This window comes from Hylobates moloch, unplaced genomic scaffold (assembly GCF_009828535.3).
Source record: "Hylobates moloch isolate HMO894 unplaced genomic scaffold, HMol_V3 SCAFFOLD_12, whole genome shotgun sequence".
NCBI lineage: Eukaryota > Metazoa > Chordata > Mammalia > Primates > Hylobatidae > Hylobates > Hylobates moloch.
The window spans coordinates 5,987,745-6,002,570 of NW_026652287.1; the positions used below are offsets into that span (position 1 = coordinate 5,987,745).

The 14,826-nt window shown below is 39.6% G+C and overlaps 1 long non-coding RNA gene across 1 annotated transcript; it reads right to left on the reverse strand.

Annotated features, from left to right (window-relative positions):
* Window positions 1-299: 299 nt before the first annotated feature.
* LOC131380805 (uncharacterized) lies at window positions 300-4,301 on the reverse strand. Its single transcript, XR_009209034.1, has 3 exons — window positions 4,254-4,301; window positions 1,333-1,428; window positions 300-412 (listed from the first exon to the last, which is right to left on the reverse strand). It is a non-coding gene; the product is annotated as an uncharacterized LOC131380805 (long non-coding RNA).
* Window positions 4,302-14,826: the final 10,525 nt, after the last annotated feature.

The window sequence follows — 14,826 nt, forward strand, 5'->3', positions numbered from 1 at the left end:
CAGTTTGGGCTTTTATAACAAAATACTTTAGACTGTGATTTATAAACAGGATGGATTTACTGCTTACAGTTCTGGAAACTGGGAAGTTCAAGATCAAGGCACCAACAGACTCAGTGTCTGGTGAGGGCCCCTCCTCTGCTTCAAAGACGGCACAATTGTTTTGTGTCCTCACACAGCAGAAGGGGTGAGACCAACACCAACTCAAGTTCCCTCAGCTTCTTTAATAAGGTCACTAATTCAGTTCATGAGGACAGAGTCCTTGTGACCCAATCACCTCCCAAAGGCTGACTTACCTCTTAATCCCATCACCTCAGCGGTTAGCTTTCAAAATAAAATAGCGTACTGTAAGCAAGACACCATACGGATATACACGTGAACAAATCATAGTTTTTATCCCCGAAGAACTCTCAATCTGGAAGAACAAATGGGAATGTGCATCACTATCATCTATGGCAAACTGTGATGAGTTTTCTGACTTTCTATTGATTGGGGTTGTGTTTATTGCAAGTAATGGGAAAAAAATCTGTAAGAATTCCATAAAGAGAGGTGATAGTTCTCTTATACAAAATTCCAGAGAATTCTGGTATTCATTCAGAAGCTCAGTGGAATCAAAGAAGATGTCTATGCAGGTCTTTTCATTTTTTCCTCATGGTTTTTAAGATGTGTGCTGCCTCTCCAGCCATTACAACCCAATTCCATGCAAGACAAAGGTAATATGGAAGGGTAATACCACTTAGGTCTCCCAGGTATCAGTGTCACAAAAGCTTTCCAGGAAGCCCCATCTCCACAGAAGATGTATACTTAGTAATTATTAGTTAAAGTTGAGTCAAATGGACACTTACTACTGCAAAGAAAGCTAAGGGGGAAAAGAAAGATTCCTGCTTTTTTGTGGGGGTTGGGGCGGGGACAGGGTCTCACTCTGTCACCCAGGCTGGAGTGTAGTGTCAGGATCTCAGCTCACTGCAGCTTGGACCTCCGAGGCTCAAGCAGTCCTTCCACCTGAGCCTCTTGAGTAGCTGGGACTACAGTGCGCACCATCGCGCCCAGCTAATTTTTGTGTTTTTTGTAGAGACAGTGTTTCACCATGGAGCCCAAGCTGATCTTGAACTCCTGGCTTCAAGTTATCTGCCTTGTCTCAGTCTCTCAAAGTGCAGGGATTACAGGCAAGAGCTACCTCACCCAGCCAGATTCCTGCTTTTTAATAGAATATGAGTTACTCACCTTAATAAAGAAAAGAAGAATGAATATACCGTAGAACGTTAACAGAGTTTATCGTATGCCTGTTGAAATGTGTGCTGTAAAAATCTTGTAAGTAAGGGAGAAATCAGTTACCTCTGAGTAGGATCAATTGAAAAGGAATTCCCAATGCAAGTTGCAGAGTCTCTTCACCTCTCTGGGGTTTCAGTGTTTCATTTAGACTTCCAAATACTGAAACACATTATGTAGGGGGAAGGAGAAAACAGAATTCTCTTTATTTTTCTCAGAGACTTTTGTGTTGAATAAGTTTGTTCATCTTCTGGACATAACAAAGATAACTCCTGGGATTTAAGCCCTCCTCAGTAGCCCAAGAAATAGAAAGTTATTTTCAGCCAAAGAACCCCAGCTATCACAAGGATCACTTTTTATGTTTCCCCAAATATTGGCATTTCGAATGGACCTCATTATCACTAAATCTGGTGTTCTGAAATCAGTGTTACCCTTGAATTTCAAGGTAGGTGATTCGCTTCACATAGGATTTATTACAGAATTGTATTTACGATGATTTTTGAGTAGAGTATTTAAATGTGAGTCTGCTGTAGTCTTATTAATTCATTATTAATTATTCATCCAAATATTTATTGCTCACTGGTGGGGTTCCAAATTCTGGGCTAGACAGCAAAGCATTTTCTAGGGCATGCAATGCATTGGAGGATACTAAATAATGACACTAACAAATGTAAATTATGAAAGAACAAGTCTTAAAAGCTCATTTTAAAGCAAGTAAAAGTATAATTGGAATTTTCCTAACACAAAGAAATGATAAATGCTTGAGGGGATGGAGATTCCATTTACCCTGAGGTGATTATTATACATTGCATGCCTGTAACAAAATATGAGGTATTTATCCCATAAATACATATGCCTACTATGTACCCATAAAAATTTAAAATTAAAAAAAAAATTCTTAAAAGTTCATGATGAAAGAATGTGTCCTTGTTAAGGAGGTTGGAGAATTCTTCCATGAGAAACTGACTGTTGATCTCACTATGGTGAATCAACAAGTAGAAGATAAGAAGATGCAGATGGGAGAGACAGGAGTTCCAGAAAGAGGGGAAAGCACATCTAAAGGGCCTGCAGCAAGAAAGACCATGGGGAAGACAAGGAACTGAAGAAAATCCTTGTGGCAGTGATGCAGGACACATGGGCCCCAAAATTGGGGCTTAGCCTGGGAGGGTTCTTGGCTTTGTCCAGAAAATAATTCAAGGGTGAGCTAATGGTGTTAGACAGCAATTGTTTATTGAATGGTACTGTTCCTTGTGGAGCAGGGCTAACTCATAGTCAGTGTGCCCAGAGTCAGCAGCCTATGGGCTACTGGCAACTGTATTCATACCCACTTACACCTACTTTCAATTATATGCAAATTATGGAGTGGTTAATGCAAACTGAAGGTGGGTTATTTCAAACTTTCTGGAAAAGGGGTGGTAACTTCCAGGTCACTTTCATGGAAAGGGGTGGTGACTTCCTGGTTGTTGTCATGGCATTTGTAAACTGTCATAACACTGGTGGGAATGTCTTATGCTAAATCACAGTGATGGCAGCTAGGGATTGTTTTCAGCACCATCTGCTGGTTTCAGCCAGTTTCTTCACTTCATCCCATCTGGACCAGATCCTGTTTTGGTCAGCAGGGTTGTGACCAGAAAAGAAGTCCTGCCAGTCTCCTACTTCAGTGGGAGCTGGAAGATGAGCTATCACACAGAAGGAGGAGGCTGGACAGAGAAGTAGATGCCTGAGGATGCCATACTTTGGAGGAAGACACCAAGGTTTCTTCTAAAGAGGAAGGCGGCACCATCTGATTTGTGGTGAAAACATCACTTTGGCTGTAGGAGGGAGATTAGGTTAGAATGAAGGAAGCAGTTGGCAGTGCCTGACATAACGCCTGCTGTATACATCACTGCCGAGCAAAATAATTAAAAGCATCAGCAGTGATGACAGCAGCACCAGTAACAGCAAACACTGAGAGTTCCTTTATGCAAAGCAGCATGCTAAGTGCTTTGCCTGCACTCTCTGATTTATTCCTAACAGTCACGGTCTAATTTATTCCTAACAGGAGAGAAACATTAGTATCTCTATTGTACAGAAGAGGAACACTGAGGCTCAGAGAGATAGAGGCTTGTCCCAGTCATTCAGTTTGTAAGCATCAGTGGTAGGACACACAGCCAGACAGTCTGACTTCACAGTGCCTGACCTTAACCATGAAGAACAGTTGCTCAAACAGGTATGGACATCCTCAAGTCAGTTTTTGAAAGATAGGTTTGTATAAGACGCCATTGAATATATAATTGGGCTCAAATAAAATGGATAAGTATAAAAGTATGCACTTATGAGATATAGACAGAATTAACAGTCATAAACTCATATGCTTACTAGGTCCATATTGGTAAAAATAAGCTGGCCAGACCAAGGCAGTGGGAAGGACTGTGGGAACTACAGATTTCACACCCTATAGATGCAGAAGCTGTCTTTTTTTTCTCCCTGTTTGTCGCCAGGCAGATGCATGGTCTGAGAACTGCCAGATATCATAGTTTTTCCAAGAGATACCAGGTATATGGCATTGAATGTGAATGCTTCCAGGTTTTGAGTTCACATAAGCAACTATTTTTGTTGTTAACATTGCCCAGGTCAGCACTAAATGGGCAAAGCAGAGAAGCAATAGGCCATTAGATAAAATGCTGCCTGCAGAGGTCAGTTAAAACTTTCAGATTTGGCTTTCGATTTGGGATTTGAGCTGCATGGAATTGCTTCAGATGATTGGTCTGTATGCTGCAAGCTCAGCCCGGCGGGCCACTGGCTGTTGGTTCTGAGTGTTTTTAGCAATCCTCCTAACTCAAGGCCGTAGAGACCAGCTCTTGCTACATTTGACATAGACTTCACGTCTGAGCTTAGAGGCATGGAAGAATGAACTTGCTTAATCGATCATGAGGCACAAAGACCAAAGCCTGCAGGCATATTAAGGGCATTATTCATCTAAGACAGATGGATGTCTTTCCACTCACCACTGAAGTCTGGCTTCGTGATCTCAGCATGTTTCCATTTAATGTTTCCTGTGCTTCCTTGTAACTCCAAATAGAATCATGGAAATCTGTTTAGCAACAAAATGAAAAGAAAATCAAGTTGGACTGGAAAATGTACTGACTTTTCTATGGACAGAAATAAAACAATGTACTGGTTTTTGAACTCAAAGAACTACGTTTTTCATCAGTTCCAATTATATGCCCAAAGAATAGAAGTGATGCTATGTCTTAGCAGAAAGACAGAGTCAGATTGAGGATCAGGGTCACCTTAGTGGATAAATGCAATTAATAAAAACACACAGGAAAAAAGGCAAAGTGCATATATTTTGTATCTGAAGTAAACTCCATACATACTTTTTATCTGATGAAGAATAAGTTTTCTTAGATTTGTTGTTGTTGTGTTTGACCCTTCAAGCAAATCAGCTATTAGGTGTTATACTGCACAAGGGTAGGTACCATATCTATTTAATAAACCAACATCAATCTATTACCTTGCAGAGTACTGGGAACATATCTGATTTCCAAACACAGGTACTCCAGCTGCATACAGCCACATAGCTTGTATTCTAGGGTCTAAGAATTGTGGATGCCTGAATGTCTGGGCATTCTTGAAAGAGGATAACATATATTGAGATGATCATGCATATAGATATATCAGAAATTTAGAAAATATAAAAATTAATGACGTGTTCTTTCTCTGCCCAAATCTTGGATAACTCACATCCTCTAACTGGTCTTTCTAGCCTTTAGTTAGCATACATGAGTGTTTCCCAAGCAGAGAGTTGTGGCTCTGTGAGAACACAAGCTGATTTTAGCCAGCACTAGGCACAACAGCAGAAAACATTGCATCATTTGGTGAGAAATTATTTCCATTTTAATTTTCTTTTATTTCTTGTTACATCAGGGGAGAGTCTAACAAGATTTTTAAAATTTCTAAGTTTTCTGTCTAGAAAATAGAGACCCAGTCTCGGTCTTGGAATTCATTATTGTGTAAGAGTACCTTTCAACCTGGAAATCCCATTATTGGGTATATACCCAAAGGAATATAAACTATTCTATTATAAAAGACACATGCACCGGTATATTCATTGCAGCACTATTCACAATAGCAAAGAGACGGAGTCAATCTCAATGCCCGTCAATGATGGATTGGATAAAGAAAATGTGGTAAATATACACCATGGAATACTATACAGCCATAAAAAGAACAAGATCATGTCCTTTGCAGAGACACGGATGGAGCTGGAGACCATCATCCTTAGCAAACTATGCAGGAACAGAAAACCAAATACCACATGTTCTCACTTACAACTGAGAGCTAAATTATGAGAACACGTGGACACATACCGGGGAACAATGCACGAGGGGGCCTATTGGAGGGTGGAGGGTGGAAGGAAGGAGAGGATCAGGAAAAATAACCAATGGGTACTAGGCTTAATACCTGGGTGATGAGATAATCTATACAACAAACCCCCATGACATAACTTTATCTATGTAACCAACTTTCACTTATACCCCTGAACTTAAAATAAAAGTAAAAAAAAAGAATCTTCAGCAAAATTTCTACATTATTGAATCATCTGATTGTACTTCTATAGTTATCTTCTATATTAACCAGAATTTAGCCAAGGAAGCAGAACAGAAACGAGTGTTGTTGAATAGAGAATGTATGATAAGCATAACATCATTCCAGTGGTTCGCAGCAGGGGATGGTTTTGTTCTCCCTGCCCTCCAGGGGACATTTTTGGTGGTCAAAATTGGGGATGTGCTTATGGCATTTATACACACAAGACAAGGATGCTGCTAAACATCCTGCAGTGTCCAGGACAGATCACCACAACAAAGGACTATCTGGCCCACCATGTCCATAGTGCCGAGGTTGAAAAGCCCTGCCTTACCAACTGTGAGGGAAGCTGGCACAGTATAAAGAAGTCTGTAGGCAACTGTGCCTCTGGACTGGGGGTGGGCCTGGGGTCATTGTTGTTCATCAGGGCCAGAGGTTGCCACAGGAGCTGGAGGCACAGCAAGGAGAGAGAGAAAGTTCTGGAAGCTGCTGGCATCTCTGGGTCTGTTCCTCATTGTATGACAACCTTCTGAGCATAGTGGCTACTGTTCCATTTCTGTTTTCCAAAACTCCCTTGAATTTTTCTTTCAAAAACATTTATCTTTGATGCAGAAAAAGAGATTCCATGCAATGAAATGGCAACATCACCAGCTTAGTGACACAGTTTATATCCACATACATTGCATACATCAGGGAAAAGGATTTTTCCATTATCGTGTATCATAAAGTTTATTTTGTAAGCAAATAAAAGGAAGTTAAACAAATAAGCATATTTAAAAATACATATTGAGCAAATGTCGAAACCTGTAACTAGTTCATAAATAACATGCTTGTGAAACATTAAAATTAATCCTGACATCCCTTCTCCATCCTTAACATTCAATCTTTTTATGATAGGTATTCCTGTATTGCTTGAACAATATCCATCGCATTTGTATGTCACAGTAACAGCACTCTGACATGTTGAGGTAACCATGAGCCTGGGTAAAAATAAAGATTACTTTTCACAATCTTTTTTAGAGATAGAGATGGCCAAGGGTCATAGTTTTGGATAACCAGTTATAAGTGGAAGTTGTTGAATAGAAATTTCAGGGAAGCTCTTTAAAAAGATGCTGACTCAGTTGCATTTAATCCTTTCTAGTTTTCCATTCCTGGGGATGTTGATGCAATGGCTGGTGTTACAGAAGCCACTTGCAGTAAAAAGACAATGTAAGGATGACAGTGGGTGATGAAAATGACTGAAGCTTAAAGGTAGAATGAGCCTTAGAAAAATGATGGCAATTAAGTTTCTCTGAACTCTCTCTGGACTACCCATCACAAAATTATACAGTGATAAGAGAAAAAGAAAAGTCCAGCCTCTTTGAAGTATTTCCGGTTCTACGTTATTGGAAATATATTCACTTCTAATTCTTATCCTTTTTGTGTTTGAAAAACATGGCCTCAAACCTCTGTTTCCAAATTTAAAGTATATGAATCCATTTACCATTACTATATTTCCACCTTTTCACTTCACCTTTGAACTACCCAATTTCAGTAAGTAATGTTGATAGCTTTTATTTTCCTTCTTTTTACAATTCAGTGATAATACTATTTATTTCCATAAAAACCTTGACAGCTTTTCTTTGATAATCCAATTGCTAAGCCAAAGGGGCTTGTTGCTTTAATTTTTAAAAAAAAAAAATGAGGATTGCTCATTTTCTGTCCCTAAACTTTGCGATACCTTTAAAATTGCCACTCTCTGCACCCCAAATCTGTATCTTCTGTTACCTAATAAAAAAAATCAGGAGTATGGTGTGTCATCTGAACCAGTGGTTCTCAAATGGGGGTAAGTTTATTCTTGGGAAAATCTGGAAATGTGAAGGCATTTTTGGTTAGAAGCACTCAGGGGCTGGGGAAGGACTTGCTCCTGGCAGTGAGTGGGTGAAGACTGGGGATGCTGATAGACCTCAGCACTTCACGGGACAGCACACACACAAAACAATGATGCAACTCAGTGTCACTAATGCTCAGGTTGAGAAACCCTGATTTAAGTAAAATGGTCTGAAATTTAGAAGGGTTTTACAGGGAAGGGAAATGTGACCTTGTGAGAATTAAAAAGGAACTGTTTTCAAATGAGGTGAAAACTGTTGTAAAAACACGTTCTTGTGAGTGGCCCTCACTGCTCCACGTCCTGGGGTGATTCCCAGTAGACACATCAAATTTCTATTTGTTAGCAAATATTGTAGTTTAAATTCTGAGCGCCTCTAGGCAGTGGGGATTAGTGGCGAGGCACAGGACCTACAGTGAACTGCAATCAAAGGCTCCAAATTACAGTGCAGAAGGGGTTAAGATTGGGTAGGGCTCAATAATTGACAGCTTACACTAATGGCTGTAAATTGCGAATCAATGTTCTTTGTTCTCTGCTTTCATAAATTAATAATTAAGGGGGAAATCATTATTTTTGACCCTTGAAAAATCTTGCATCATTCATATTCAACTCTTCAGAAACAAAAGCTTTGCATCATTAGCATAATGTGTTTTCAGAAAATCAAAGCTAAAAATGATTATATATCATCAGAAAATCTGTATATTACTACCTAAATATTAATATTTTTACCATAAGATAATTGTATGGAAAAATGTTAGTTCATAGAAGTGATAGACAACTATTAATCTTATATTTTATATAAAATTATATATCCTTTGAATTTTCTATTAGAGCGAAAAAATGAAAGAAAAATTCTGACTTTCTCTATTACAGTTTCACATTCACAAAATGTAGACCGTGTTTGCAAACAGGCCCCCTGTAGAGGAACTCTGCCATTGTGTGTATCTACAATGGCCACCCAGGCAAAGCATGAACCACACCTGATCTAAGTTTGGGAAGAACCCCGTGGGATGCTTTTGAACATGACAGGAGGGGAGGCCTCTGGAGCTGCCCTGAGACTCTCCCTTGCTCTCCCCCCTCTCTCTCCTGGGAGGCTATCGTGAAGCATGAGCTCCTGGATTCTGATGTGGCATGAGGCATTTTGCCTTTCCTCCTTTGGAATGGAGCAGCAGACTACAAAACCACTTAGCTGCATCGACTCTATTAGTGTTGTCTTTTTGGTGTGTGGAACGAGGAACTGAGGGTGCAATCAACTGTCTGCATTTAAAAGCAGCTTATTATAAACATCATGTGCATGTTGTCGCACTATTCACAACAGCAAAGACTTGGAACCAACCCAAATGTCCATCAGTGATAGACTGGATGAAGAAAATGTGGCACATATACACCATGGAATACTATGCAGCCATAAAAAAGGATGAGTTCATGTCCTTTGCAGGGACATGGATGAAGCTGGAAACTATCATTCTCAGCAAACTGTCACAAGGACAGAAAATCAAACACCGCATGTTCTCATTCATAGGTGGGAATTGAACAATGAGAACACTTGGACACAGGGCAGGGAACATCACACACCGGGGCCTGTCAGGGGGTGGGGGGCTGGGGGAGGGATAGCATTAGAAGAAATACCTAATGTAAATGACTAGTTGATGGGTGCGGCACACCAACATGGCGCATGTATACCTATGTATCAAATCTGCACATTGTGCACATGTACCCTAGAACTTCAAGTATAAGAAAGAAAAAAAAAGAAAAGAAAAAAAAAAACAGCTTGTTGTGTTTTCTGTCGGTGGAATTGCTCAAGCCTTGGCCTTTGGCCTGGTCTTGTCTGGCTTGCTGGCCATCTCCACACCTAGAATAATGGAAAGCCGCTGTAGGGTAGCTAAGTTTGGAAACCCCACTATGAGGGATAAAAACATAAGGTGCTGCCATGAAATAGCTCACAATTGGGGTAAACTCAAATGCCAGTAGGATCAATGCAAGATAAGGAAGGACAATGAGATTACTGTACACAAACAGCGAATATGTTGAACTGAAGACATCATGCTTCTTCCGGATGCATGCAGGGCTAAGCTCCAGGCAGCTGTTGTCATGGAGGAATCTAAGCATTATGTTGCTGTTTTTTTCTTTTTGTTTTGTTTTCCTGATAATTCTATGAGCATAGAATCCATGTTTGACTCCACTATGGTCAATCATTTTACATAAGCATGTCCTTTCTGATTTCATCTGTAGAACTAAATTCAATTCCTACTTTCTGCTACTTTCAGAATTTGTGGTGTTTTGCAAGTCACTTACCTTTATTTTCTACAAAGGAGAAAATATAATAATACCAGCTTTTATATGTTTGGGGTTATTTCAAATACAAAAAAGTTAGAAGTCATAGAATCTTGAAATCAAACTGCCTTAAAGAACAAGAAAACTGCTCTTTTCACATAATGGTAAGTTCGGGAGATGACAAGCTACACAACCAGTTTCCTCGGGGGCCCAGTGGTGTGTCATGAGAATCGACTCCGTCAGGGCGAAAAGAACCCTGAAGAACAATGCTTTTTCTACTCTACACTGTAAAAAGGCAATGAGTGGGCACAGAGAGAATGGCAACTCACCAAGAGACAGAATTTGAGAAGAAAGGACTGGTCAGGGAGGACGAGAACAGTGTTCTAAACACATCCACATTCATTAAGTAGATTGAGTTATAAATTTTCAAACTTTCGTTAAAGTGGCTGGGTGGGGTGGCTCACGCCTGTAATCCTAGCACTTTGGGAGGTGAAGGCAAGCAGATCACTTGAGGCCAGGAGTTTGAGACCAGCCTGGCCAACATGGTGAAACCCCGTCTCTACTAAAAATACAAAAAACTGGCCTGGCATAGTGCCACGTACCTGCAGTCCGAGCTACTCAGGAGGCCGAGGAAGGAGAATCGCTTGAACCTGGGAGGTGGACGTTGCAGTGAGCCGACATTGTGCCACTGCACTCCAGCCTGGATGACAGAGCAAGACTCTTGTCACAAACAAACAAACGAAACAAAACAAAAAAATCAATTGTATTTCTAGATTGTGGCAATGAGCAATCTGAGAATAAAATTAAGAAAAAAATTCTATTTACGATAGCAGTAAAAAGAATGAATCACGAATACATTTTAAAAAGAAGTACAAACTTATACTCTGAAAATTAAAAACATGGGTGAAAGAAATTTAAAAATCTAAAATAAGGAAAAAGATTCTATGCAGCTGAAAGGCTTAATAACATTAACATGGTAACACCTCTCAAATTAATCTAAAGGCAAAACACAATTCCTGTTAAAATTCTAGCTAACTTCTCTTTGGTAACTGATAAGCTGACTGTAAAATTCACATGGAAATTTAAGAAACCTATAGTAGCCAAAACAATCTTGGTAAGAAAGAACGACGTTAGAAGATTCACAATCCTCAATTTCAATACTTACTACAAAGCAATTATTTAAAAAATAGGGGGAGTGTAATATTGGTATAGGAATCAACCTTTGGATCAAAGGAACAGAAGTTAAAAATCCAGAAATAAATCCTCAAGTTTATGATCAATTGACTTTCAACAAGGGTCTTGAGACCATTCAGTGGAAAAAAAAAAGTATTGTTTTCAGCAAATAGCCCTGGGATACCAGTCTCATTAAAAAAAAAAAAGTAGGACTTCTCCTTCATACATGTACAAAAATTAATTCAAAATAGATCAAAGACCTGCATGTAAGATCCAAAACTATAAAACGTCTAGAAGAAAATCAGATAAAAATATGCCTGACTTTGGATTGGGCAATGATTTCTTTCTTTTTTTTTTTTTTTTTTTTTGAGACGGAGTCTCGCTCTGTCACCCAGGCTGGAGTGCAGTGGCGCAGTCTCGGCTCACTGCAAGCTCCGCCTCCCGGGTTCACGCCATTCTCCTGCCTCAGCCTCTCCGAGTAGCTGGGACTACAGGCGCCCGCCACCATGCCCGGCTAATTTTTTTTTTTTTTTTTTTGTATTTTTAGTAGAGACGGGGTTTCACTGTGTTCTCCATCTCCTGACCTCGTGATCCGCCCGCCTCGGCCTCCCAAAGTGCTGGGATTACAAGCGTGAGCCACCACGCCCGGCCGGGCAATGATTTCTTAAATCCAGTACCAAAAGCTGGACTTAACACTTTGTACAGGAAAATCTTCCCAGTTTCAAATTCAGTGTGGATTTCTTGGTTCTTCATGAGATCATCTGGCACCTAACCAGCCCCACTACCATGTCTGTCCTTGAAAGGAGGTGTTGGGGTTCTGGTGCAGCAACACCGGAGGGGTGCCTGCAGGCTGATTGCCCTGCCCCAGCTGCTGGGAGGGAATCTTTGGCCGTAGAAGGCCAACGACCACCGATGAAGGTGATCTTGTTCTGTCTTTTCCATGTGAATAAGACAATCTACTCAGTGCTTGACTGACTTTTATTTTCCTTGGTGACTCTGATACCAAGAGGCAGTGGGCAGGAAGACTTGGATTTCTGCTCCTGGTAATTTAGGCAGCAGGTACCACTTGCCTAGCAGTGATGGATGCACAACTCTGAATATACTAGTGGCCATTGAATTGCACACTAAGAGTGTGAATTCTTATTGTATATGAATTGCATTCCAATAAATCTACTTAAAAGATATGTTACTGAGGTGACTAAATGGAGTAAATAATTAAACTGCAATAAGATAGATAAGACAATTCATTAAAATAACGTTATTGTAAGCATTTGATAAATATTAATTCTACCACTTCTTATTTTGTCATCCTCCTCATCCAGTCCCTCCCAACATTTTTATTAATAACTTGAAGATATCCTTTATTTGAAATGCATGATTTGTCATTTTGTTTTGTTCTTAACTGAATACTGACATTTTCACGCAGAAGGATAACTATTTACAGATCTAGTTCTGCTTTTTCGTAAGCAGCTATGGCTAGTTCCACTAACTCCTTTGGAAAGTAGAAGGAAGCCCTCAGAGCTGGAGAGCTGAGGCAATAGAACAGGGCACCTGTGTTGGCCAGTAACAAAGTCAGCCCACTGGTACCCTGGGCAGCATCCATCCCTACACCCCCAACATGGGCACAAGGGCAGCCACTTGTATGAACAATAAAGTTACCTTTGCAGATGTAAAACCACTCAGTACACCATGTCAAATCTACCTTTTCTGACAAAGTGTTTATTTTGCAATATTAAAACTAATTTTCTTTAATTATAAACCCCTGTAAGTGATCTAAATACTGTTTTCTAAAATCAGATATATACATTTTCTGGGTTTACAGATGAGCATCAAGAAGTCACTATATGACACATATGCTATTAATCTTTTTTCCATAATTTATAATAGCAATTTTTACTTTTTCAAATTCAAAATTTACTTTTTCAAATACTAATACATATTAAAATAGAAAAAAGGAAACTATAGAAGACATAAATCAATACAAAGATATCCCATGCTCATGGATCAAAATACTTGATATGGTAAGATGGCAATACATCCTAGATTGATCTACAGACTGAAGACAATCACTATCAAAACCCAGGTGATTTCTCTGCAGAAATTAACAAGCTAATGCTTATATGTACAGCCAGGCATCACTTAAAGAAGTAGATATGTCCTGACAAATGCTGCCTTAGGCAATCTTGTTATTGTGTGAACATGATAGAGCGTACTTACACAAACCTGGATGGCAGAGCCTACCACACACCTAGGCTATGTAGTATATCCTATAGCTCGCAGGCTACAAACCTGTACAGCATGTTACTGTTGGAAAGTAATAGTATTGAATACTGTAGTAATTAGAACACGACGGTAATTATTTGTCTATCTAAACATAGAAAATCTTCAGTAAAAGCACAGCATAAAAGATTTTAAAAATGTCTAGGTCTAGGCCACTTAGCATGAATGAAAGCATGAATGAAGCTTGCAGGACAGGAAGTTGCTCTGGGTGAGTGAGTGAGTGAGTGAGTGGTGGGTGAACATGAAGGCCTAGGACATTCCTGCACTATGCTATGCTATATACTTTTATATGACTGGCAGCACAGTATCTAGCATCACCACAAACACCATGTGAGTAGCACATTGTACTGTGACTTACGAGGGCTACAATGTGACTAGGTGATAGGAATTTTTCAGCTCCATTGTAATGTTATGGGACCACCTTTATATACACAGTCTGATGACTCACATGTCTTTTACACAGTGCATGATTGTATATGGAAATGCAAGGAACCAGAATAGACAAAAACAATACAGAAAAAAAAAATACAGACAAAAACAATACAAAAAAAATACAGAAAAAAAACAAAGTTTGGAATCAAAGACTTCTTGATTCCAAAGCTTAGTACAAAGCTACAGTAATCAAGACAGTATAGTACTTTAATAAGATTAGACATGTAGATCAATGGGAAAGAAGTGAAGCCCACAAATAATGCCAAGTGCTTAGTGAGGAAGTGGAAACATTTCAGCACTCATTCATCACTGGTGGAAATGTAAAGTGGTGGTGCAGTCACCTTGGAAACAGCTTGGCAATTTCTCAAAATATTTAGGATACAGGTACAATATGTCTTAGCAATTCCACTCCAAGCAATTCCACCCAAGAGAACTGAGGACGCCCACACAACAACCTGTGCATTAATGTTCATGACACCATTACTAACAATAGCCCCAAATGGAAACCACCCAAATGTCAATGATAAGTGGATATTTTGAAAGTACTTATCCATATAATAGAATAATATTCAGTCATTAAAAGGAATAAAGTTTTGATTCAACATGGATGAACCTTAAAAATATTATGCCAATTAAAAGAAGCTAGTCACAAAAGTTAACTTACATATATTCCATTTACATAAAATGTTCAGAACAGGTAAACACGTAGAGACAGAAAGTAGATTAGTCATTTCCTAGAGCTTTATGGGGTTGGGAGGTGATATGGTTTGACTGTGTCCCCACCCAAATCTCATCTTGAATTCCCACTTATTGAGGGAGGGACCTGGTGGGAGGTGATGGAATCATGGGGGCAGGTCCTTCCTATGCTGTTCTCATAATAGTGGGTGAGTCTCAGAAGATCTGATGGTTCTAGAAGGGGGAGTTTCCCTGCACAAGCTTTCTCTTCTTGCCTGCTGCCATCCATG